The sequence below is a fragment of the Brachypodium distachyon genome, chromosome 1, assembly GCF_000005505.3.
Source record: "Brachypodium distachyon strain Bd21 chromosome 1, Brachypodium_distachyon_v3.0, whole genome shotgun sequence".
Classification (NCBI taxonomy): domain Eukaryota; kingdom Viridiplantae; phylum Streptophyta; class Magnoliopsida; order Poales; family Poaceae; genus Brachypodium; species Brachypodium distachyon.
The window spans coordinates 8,956,832-8,962,831 of NC_016131.3; the positions used below are offsets into that span (position 1 = coordinate 8,956,832).

The 6,000-nt window shown below is 49.4% G+C and overlaps 1 long non-coding RNA gene across 1 annotated transcript; it reads right to left on the reverse strand.

Moving 5' to 3' along the window:
• Positions 1-4,882: 4,882 nt before the first annotated feature.
• On the reverse strand, positions 4,883-5,791 carry LOC104582659. The gene is made up of 2 exons (XR_730528.3): positions 5,422-5,791; positions 4,883-5,311 (listed from the first exon to the last, which is right to left on the reverse strand). It is a non-coding gene; the product is annotated as an uncharacterized LOC104582659 (long non-coding RNA).
• Between the last annotated feature and the right edge of the window lie 209 nt (positions 5,792-6,000).

Consider the following 6,000-nt stretch of genomic DNA (forward strand, 5'->3'; position numbering starts at 1 on the left):
CAAACTCACAATTGCCTGCAAAAATTCGGTACAAGCAAAGCAAGCCGTTCATGTCTCAGGTCTGACTTCATCGCGAATCTCACCGTGGCCAACGCGGCCCAACACCAACCGCCAATTCTTCATCTGCCCGCCCATGGCTCGGCTTCGTCTTCGGTCGCATCCAGAGTCGTTTTCTTGTTGGTCACCGTTCTTGCTAATTGCAGCACTACTACTAGCTAGTTGACACGCCTCCGCGGCCGTCCGGTGATGCTGCTGCTTGAGGAGCCGAACTAATCAAACATAGAAAACGAGATGCACGGTGCAGTGGTGCAGCCCGAATTTCCGGAAAGACGACCCGTCGGGGCGTATCTCGTTGGTGGCGCCACCGGCGAGCCTCACGAGCCGGAACGGCCGCATCGCGCCCCCGCCTTGGACAAGCACCGACTGGCAGTATAGGAATAGCTCCGTGGCCGGACGGTCGGCGCCGAAGTTCTCGCAGAGGACACGGCCGTCCGGGAACCGCACCCGCACGGTGCATGGCTCTTCTTCGCTCATCGCCGCCGGCTCGCCGCCGCCGCCGCAGGGCACAGCCAAGGGCGAGGCCTGTTGTAGGCGGTTGTTGTTGGAGTAGTCGCGCATCGTTGCCGTGAGCTTGTCCACCTCCATTGCTGCTTTCGCTTTCGCTGGTTTGATCGATCGAGAGCTCGGGGTTGAATACTTGAAACGGGCCGCTGGGCCGGTCTGCTAGCTTTTAACATAGAGCTGGCCCATTGAACTCGGACTCGCATGGCCGCGGGCACTCCTCCCCGACTCCGAACGGGGATCGTGCGACCGGATTCGAATCGCAGTCCAACTCGATCGGACTCCCTCCCGTCGCCGCATACGCGTGCGCATAGCATTCACGCGAAGTTCACGTCGACGAAACTCCCACACGACTCCCTAGAAGCAAACCCTAACCAGGCCGTTCCTGGTTCCGCTAAACTTATTCTCCCATGGCCGCCAGAAAGAAGAAGGATCTTCCCTCCCGTCGCCAGCGCCGGCAGGCCTGCGGCGAGGACCGCCTCAGTGCGCTCAGCAACGATCTGCTTCTACAAATCCTGCGCCGTGTCAACTCCCGCACCGCGCTCTCCAGGCGCTTGGCCCACCTCCCCCGCGAGCTGCCCGTGCTGGATCTCAAAGTCACCGACGCACTGCCGCCGCGCTACAGGCGACGCCTCCTCCTCCTCCGCGAGGCCAGGAGAACGCATCAACTATGTTATTTCGGCAGCAACATGGTAACCGACATCACCGGACGGTACGAGCGCCGCGCCACGCGCTCCATGGTCGCCTCCGTCAAGAGCCTCTTGGCCAGCGGAGCTAGCCGCCGTGCCACCAGGCTGTCGTTCGAGGTTTTCGCCATGCCGTGCAGCGCCTCGCCCAGCTGCATCGCACGCCTCTCATAGCGGAGGCCATCAATTCCTGGGGCATCCGGGATCTGGAGCTTGTCGCCACGCCCACGGGCCTGATCGCGCACAAGCCGCCGGCCTACAGTTTCCCCCCTGGTACCAGCATCAGCGCAAAGCCAGCCGAGTCTCGCTTGCAATGCCTCAAGCTCACCAACTGCTTGCCGCCGTCACTCGAGGGCCTCACAGCGCTCACCACGCTCGTCTTGCAAGGCTTGCCCAAGTCAACGCCAGACCGTGCTTGCCGCCTCCTCAGCTGCAAGTTCTGCACCTCATCTCCTGCCGCTATCCCTTGACAGGTAAAAGCTTGAGGCTGGTATTCAATGCACCCAACTCACAAATTAGGGAGCTTGTCATTGACAGCCCCTTGATCATAGTTGAGCTTAGCTCTCTCCCCAAGCTCCAAAGTCTCACTGTTTTGCATTCCTCCTTTGTGTTGAGCTCCGCCACCGCTGCCCCTTGCCTTACACATGTGAGCTTCGTCTTCTCTGTTGGCCCGCTGGAAGGGGACAGTTTGTCTTTCCATTATCGTAACAATCTGGATCGCATCTTTCGCGTGCTTATGAGCTTCTTCGAACGCGCCATCGGCATGACGGATCTTGCCCTGTGGTTTACTGGGCCAGGTATGTGGATCGGCCTCAAGAATCCCGTTTGTCTAATGGCCAATTTCCGGAAGCTGCTGGTTGCGGAGGTGCCTTCCTCTCGGGATGTCTCAGGGCCCGTCCTCCTCATCGAGGCAGCGCCATTGCTGGAGACCATTCATGTCCATGTTGATCCCAAATCCCAAGAGGAGCCGGGCCCGGAGATACCTCCGTGGCAGCCCTCTACTGCACGCTACTGCCATCTCAAGGAGCTGGTAGTCGTTGGCTTTCAGACAACAGCGAGATATCTAGGCTTTGTAAAGCACATCGTGGAGGCATCCATGGCGCTGAGCCGTGTTGCTCTATTCAAGCATGGACATGTCAAAGACAAGGGGCCCTGTGGCTGGGAGATGGTAAACCAGCAAAGCAAGTGGAGCAAAGAGGAGAAACTCACCGTTCTCAATGGAATTTCCTGTTCCGCAGCCAAAATCGAAGTGACGCTAGGTTGAATTTGATTTTGTGTACTGAATAACTAGGTCTGTTCTATTGCACAAGTTACTGGAATTTTGCAAAATTCCAGCCACTTTCCCATCAACCGTTCATACAACATCGAAGGGTCCAGTACCGGGCTTTCCTATTGCCTTATGGGCTTATTATGTACTGGACTTATGCTACAATGGGCTGTCTACAGGCTGTAGTATTCTACAATAGCCTGTCTACAGGCAGTGTTGTGTGTAAATTGAAATTTCAAAAACTTAGTGCAAAATTGGATCAAAGTCCATAACGACAAGGGAAGAAAAAGAGCCAGAACAATAAATTGCACTTGCAATTTGAAAAAACTGGGATTGCAACAACGGAACGAATGCAATTAAATTTTAAAATCAGTGCAAATGGGATCAAAATCTATATATTACAAAAAGTTCGAAGAAAAAAGAGACTGCAAATTCCAATTTCAAAAACTGCGATTGCAACAGCAAGTAATGTGATTGACTCTGAAACCCAGTGCAAACAGGAATTAACTGATTAAAAGCTCAAACGAGATTTCAAAACCTAAGGAATTGCTCGCAGTACAGGACCAACCTTCACTTTCCAATTCAAGAATGCTGGAATTGCAATTAATGGCAACTTGGCGGACTTTCAATTGCGAAAGTAAAGGTAGTGTAATTGAAATCATAATGCAGTGCAACTAAATTCAAACCAAATATTGCCATGTCAAAACGTGTTTTGATGTTTCATATGAAATGATTGAGCACACCTGAAGGAACGATTAAGCTGGGCAGGAGTTATTGCTGCTTAAGAGGGGTCAGGTTAGGTACATTCATGATCAGCTCAAGGTTTCCGCTTATACGGTCAGAATAACAACACTACATCATCTGAAATGATATCGAAGATAAGAAAATCAGATCTGCAACACTACATCATCTGCAACATCTTTGGCATCTAACACGAGTACTAATCAACACTAACACTAATTAGATTTCCTTCCCCTATAGCACACAGCCAACACCAGCAAAGAATTCAAAGAACTCAAAAAATCTAAAAAAAAGACAAATAAAGTGTGAATTACCTTATAGCAAACCAAAAAGGCAATCTTAGGCAGCATAAAAACACTGCAAAGCTTGTCCCCTTACAAATTTTAAATAATGACATAAGAGCAAATACTGAAACTAATAAAAATATAATTGGATCTTAGAAAATCTGATATAACTGAATGTGTATATTAGCTAAACGGTTATGGCAAAGCAGAACCGATGCAAAACCAAATGGGTACGAACAGGGATGTGTCTCTGCTACAAAATTGTATAGGAACCTTGATGCTTCAACTACAAAAATATACTGTCCAACAGGGTTAACAAATATGCTTCATAACCTCAGATGCAAAACAACTAGTTTTTTCTGGGGCCACATCTAAGGAAGTGACTAGTCAAACAAAACAGATTTGAAGGACAGGAATAGCAAAGCATAGTACTCCCTCCAATCCATATTAATTGTCTCAAATTTGTCCAAATATGAATGTATCTATGACTAAAAAGCGTCTAGATACATGTAATATTTCGACAATTAATATGAATCGGAGGGAGTAACAAATATCTTAGTCATGATTTCACACTAGGAATTCCAAACGATCTTGGCATTTGCGCTGTGACGTGATCCATGACAAAGAGAGTGTAAGATCTCTAATTCTGTTAACTTTTTGGACAGATACTTACATAATCTAATGATAAACTGCAGGACTCCAGACAACCATAAAGGAAAGAAGCCAACCTCTACTGCAGGTACTTCTACTGCTGCATGTCACCAAATGAACTCTGTTTAGAATTTCACAAACAAGATCCCTAACTGGCATCCCCCGGAAGTGGGATGGATCAATTAAATGTCAATGCTGCCTACAATCAAGAAAACGGCCATAGCTATGCTGGATGAATTGCTAGAGATCATGAAGGGATGGTCTTATTGGCTTGCTGTTAGGCAACCGGAATATGCGCAAGCGCTGAGGAAGCTGAAGCTGTTGCTTGCCTGATCAGTTTGGAAAAAATTCCAAATCCAGGCAACCGCTCGGTGGTGTTAGAAGCTGAGAATTCTGCAGTTGTGGAGGCGATCAACAAAAGAAACCAGAACCTCTCCAGCAGCTGGCGCACCTACGAAGGTATTAGAACCAACCATCGAGTCTGTTTTGTTTGACTTCAGAGTTTGTAAAACTGTCAGAGAGAGCAATCAGGCAGCCCACAAGCTTGCTAAACTAGCTAGAGTTCATGCTGTCAACAACTTCTGGATGGGATATGTCCCACCTGAGGTTGACGTGATTGTTCAGAATGATTATGTAAACTGCTTTTCTTTAAATCAATAAGATATCTACTTCCCTAAAAAAGAAATTCCAAATTTAAAGCATGCACATTCAGAGTCCCATCTGGTTTCCAAATATGTTGTACAGGAGCCCACACAGTTATATTGTGAGCATACCTTGATCAAGTAACTTGACTGCTAATGCTATATGTTGCGAACTATGCACACTAGTACAGACAACAGAATGCACAAAAGCTGACTACCAAATAATCTGTTCCAGAACACAGCAAATAAAATTACAGTCAGTTTGTAGCATGCAAGGCTACACCTACATCAATTACAGATTGTCACCTAGATGCATCCATATCCATCTCAGGAAATGCTGATTTCGTCAGAGTATATGATACAAATCCCCGAATGAAAATAGAATAGGCGAGCCAACTCACCGCACGGGCGAAGAGATACCTCACCAGTCACCACGGAAGGATGGAGATGACCTTGCCCTTGTTGTCTTCACCTATTCGCCTAGCCATATCCGCCGAAAAAATTGGAAGCAAAATCAGTGGCAAAGCACGAACAAAACGAACCACAAAGATCACCATTATTCGGCAGAATAAGAAGGGGAAGGGATTCACCGGACGGGAGCGAGCAAATCTCCGCTGCCTTCGCCTCGAAACATATCGCGTCCACGGTGATGTACGAGCCGAGCGTCGGTCCGCATGGCAGCTCCATCGCCCGCCCCCTCGCCCGGAACTCATCGGAGAAGACGCGTGCCCCGGCATCCGCCGTCTCGGCTGCCACCTTGCGGAGCGAGCCGGAGCGGGAGGAGTTGAGGCAACGGAGGTCAAGCCGGAGACGACCCCCGGTGGCAAGCTTCGAGGGCCGCGCCAGCGCGCCCTGCCTCGCTCGCACCGTCGCCGTCGAGGTGGTGCGGCCGCGACAACGCCGACCCCACGCCGCCGGGCAGGGAAGGACGGGGGGCAGGGAAGAAGGGAAGAAGCGGTCGGAGGCAGAAGAAAAACAAAATTGACACGAATCTTGAGCATACATCAACGGCCCAGAAATCGACTGGATTTTAAAAATTCCAGGTGACTGCTATGGCAAAACCGTAATTTTTCAATTATTATGCTTCTGGGGTTGATTTTTTTTAACCGGCAACGGTGGGCGAGGGCCCCACTTGAAACAAAATCTTTATTCAACAAAGGAGGTAAAAA